This window comes from Theropithecus gelada, chromosome 12 (assembly GCF_003255815.1).
Source record: "Theropithecus gelada isolate Dixy chromosome 12, Tgel_1.0, whole genome shotgun sequence".
Taxonomy (NCBI): domain Eukaryota; kingdom Metazoa; phylum Chordata; class Mammalia; order Primates; family Cercopithecidae; genus Theropithecus; species Theropithecus gelada.
The window spans coordinates 84,847,545-84,851,085 of record NC_037680.1 but is presented as its reverse complement, the minus strand read 5'-3'; the positions used below and the strand labels follow the sequence as shown (position 1 = coordinate 84,851,085).

General features: G+C 41.0%; 1 pseudogene; it reads left to right on the top strand.

Annotated features, from left to right (window-relative positions):
- Window positions 1-549: 549 nt before the first annotated feature.
- Window positions 550-2,623, top strand: LOC112635878 (annotated as a pseudogene).
- Window positions 2,624-3,541: the final 918 nt, after the last annotated feature.

Sequence of the window (3,541 nt, the reverse complement as noted above, 5' to 3'; positions counted from 1 at the left end):
TTAGGTCATGGGGGCAGATTTCTCATGGCTTGGACCTGTCCTGGAGATAGCGAGTAAGTTCTCATGAGATCTGGTCATTTAAAAGTGTGTGGCACCCCCACCCTCACTCTCTCTCTCTTGCTCTTGCTTTCACCATGTGAAGGGCCAGCTCCCAATTCACCTTCCACCATGAATAAAAGCTCCCTGAGGATTTCCCAGAAGCTGAGCAGTTGCCAGCACGATGCCTCCTGAACAGCCTGCAGGACCGTGAGCCAATTAAACCTCTTTCCTTTATAAATTACCCAGTCTCGGCTATTTATTTATAGCAATGCAAGAATGGCCTAATACATTGATTTCAACTATAGTCAAGAAGGGAAAAAAGTGAGTGGAGGTTAAACAAAGTTGTTTGCCATTTTTCACATGATCAGGAGCAGAGATAAAGTTATAACTTGCAAGTGGCTCCATTCAGGCTGATGGTGCATGATCACAGTGCTTGGTTACATGGTGGGCCTCATGGGCTGAGGCCTCAAAGACATAACCAGGCCCTATTGTGATCTCTGCATTGGAAACATGGGGCCTTTATTCAGCATCTGCCATCCACAAGACACTGTGCCTGGGACTTTCACCATGTCTCATATGGTGGCCCTGCTATTATTCTTAGGCAGCTCTTTATTCCCAGAGGGGTTCCCTTGACTTCTTAGATACAATGGATCATTTGAGTTTTGCTTGTGAAACTGTGAAAAGTCTTTAAGAGCAAACACATACCTCAATGATACCACAAAGGGGTTAAGGCATGTGCAGTGCTTTGAGGTGAAAAGCTCTCAGTAGTATTAATTATTATTCTTTTACTTAAAAGTAGCTCTTTTATATATATATATATATACACACACACACACACACACACACTTTATATATATAGTATATATATGTACTTAAAGTACATATATATATATACTTTAAGTTCTAGGGTACATGTGCACAACGTGCAGGCTTGTTACATATGTATACATGACGTGCTGTGTTTGTTTGCCACACCCATTAACTTGTCATTTACATTAGGTATTTCTCCTAATGCTATCCCTCCCCCCTCTACCCACCCCATGACAGACCCTGGTATGTGATGTTGCCCGCCCTGTGTCCAAGTATTCTCATTGTTCAATTCCCACCTATGAATGAGAACACGCGGTGTTTGGTTTTCTGTCTTTGCGATAGTTTGCTCAGAATGATGGTTTCCAGTTTCATTCACGTCGCTACAAAGGACATGAACACATCCTTTTTTATGGCTACATAATATTCCATGGTGTTTATGTGCCACATTTTCTTAATCCAGTCTATCATTGATGACATTTGGGTTGGTTCCAAGTCTTTGCTATTGTGAATAGTGCCACAGTAAACATACGTGTGCATGTGTCTTTATAGTAGCATGATTTATAATCTTTTGGGTATATACCCAGTAATGGAATCACTGGGTCAAATGGTATTTCTAGTTCTAGATCCTTGAGGAATCGCCACGCTGTTTTCCACAATGGTTGAACTAGTTTATACTCCTACCAACAGTGTAAAAGCGTTCCTGTTTTGCCACATCCTCTCCAGCACCCGTTGTTTCCTGACTTTTTAATGATCACCATTCTAACTGGTGTGAGATGGTGTCTCATTGTGATTTTGATTTCCATTTCTCTGATGACCAGTGATGATGAGCATTTTTTCATGTGTCTGTTGGCTGCATAAATGTCTTCTTTTGAAAAGAGTCTGTTCATATCCTTTGCCCACTTTTTGATGGGGTTGTTTGTTTTTTTCTTGTAAATTTGTTTAAGTTCTCTGTAGATTCTGGATATTAGCCCTTTGTCAGATGGGTAAATTGCAAAAATTTTCTCCTATTCTGTAGGTTGCCTGTTCACTCTGATGGTAGTTTCTTTTGCTGTGCAGAAGCTCTTTAGATTAACTAGATCCCATTTGTCTATTCTGGCTTTTGTTGCCATTGCTTTTAACAAAACAATAAGTAAAACATGAGTCCACAAAAAGCTGTGAGAGGGATATACTTTATAAAGACCTTGGGTTCTTTCAGCTCTTGGCTTGGAGGAGGCCAAGGTGCAACTTTCTTCCATCGTCCCAAATCCGGGTTAATCCAAGACCAGCTGCCTCCACCGTGCTGCAGAAGTTCAACCCCAACGAGATCAAAGTCGTGTACCTGAGGTGCATCGGGGGTGAAGTCGGGGCCACGTCTGCACTGGCCCCCAAGATCGGCCCCCTGGGTCTGTCTCCATAAAAGGTTGGTGATGACATTGCCAAGGCAATGGGTGACTGGAAGGGCCTGAGAATTACAGTGAAACTGACCATTCAGAACAGACAGGCCCAGATTGAGGTGGTGCCTTCTGCCTCTGCCCTGATCATCAAAGCCCTCAAGGAAACACCAAGAGACAGAAAGAAACAGAAAAACATTAAACACAGTAGGAATATCACTTGTGATGAGATCGTCAACATTGCTTGACAGGTGCAGCACCCATCTTTAGCCAGAGAACTTTCTGGAACCATTAAAGAGATCCGGGGGACTGCCCTGTCTATGGGCCATAATGTTGATGGCCACCAACCTCATGACATCATAGATGGCATCAACAGTGTTGTTGTGGAATGCCTAGCTAGTTAAGAAGCACAAAGGAAAATATTTCAGTAAAGGATCATTTGACAACTGGAAAAAAAAAAAAAAAAAAAACCACCTTGGGTTCTGCAGTCAGTTCTCCCTGCCTAAGTGAAAATCCCTGATATTTTGTGAATGATGAGAGGACACAGTCATTCCAGTCCCCAGCACTAACTCACAGTACACAGAGCAGGGCAGAATATCTGTAGCTACTGTGAATGAAATTATTTTGAATTTTGTGGGAAAAGAACAGTGTGATTGGGCCAGGAAGGAATGATTTACATTTTAAGCATCAAATGTGTGAATATTTTTTTCCAAAAATATAAAGTATTCTTTTATTATAAGGAAAGTAATACAAATTTTACATAGAAAATTTAAAAATATGAACTTTTATTTCATTTTATTTTATTTTTTTGAGGCAGTCTCACTTTGTCGTCCAGGCTGGAGTGTAGTGGCGTGATTTCGGCTCACTGCAACCTCTCCCTCCCAGGTTCCAGCGATTCTCCTGCTTCAGTCTCCCGGGTAACTGGGATTACAAGCGCCTGCCACCATGCCTGGCTAATTTTTGTGTTTTTAGTGGAGATGGGGTTTCACCATGTTGGCCAGACTGGTCTCGAACTCCTGGCCTCAAGTGATCCGCCTGCCTCAGCCTCCCAAACTGCTGGGATTACAGGCATGAGCCACCATGCCCAGCCAGAATATTTTTTTTAAATAACATTTAAATTAATTTTAACCACTACTGAGATAATCATTATTAATATTTTATTTATATACTACAAATACATATGTGTATGTGTGTATATATTTTATATAATCATATTTTAGAAATATTGACTTCTATGAGTGTATTCTTTAAGAGAACATGATTTGAAAACTAAAAGATCAACTTTTGAAAACCTTTGTTATTGGGAAAGTTGCCTAGCACAG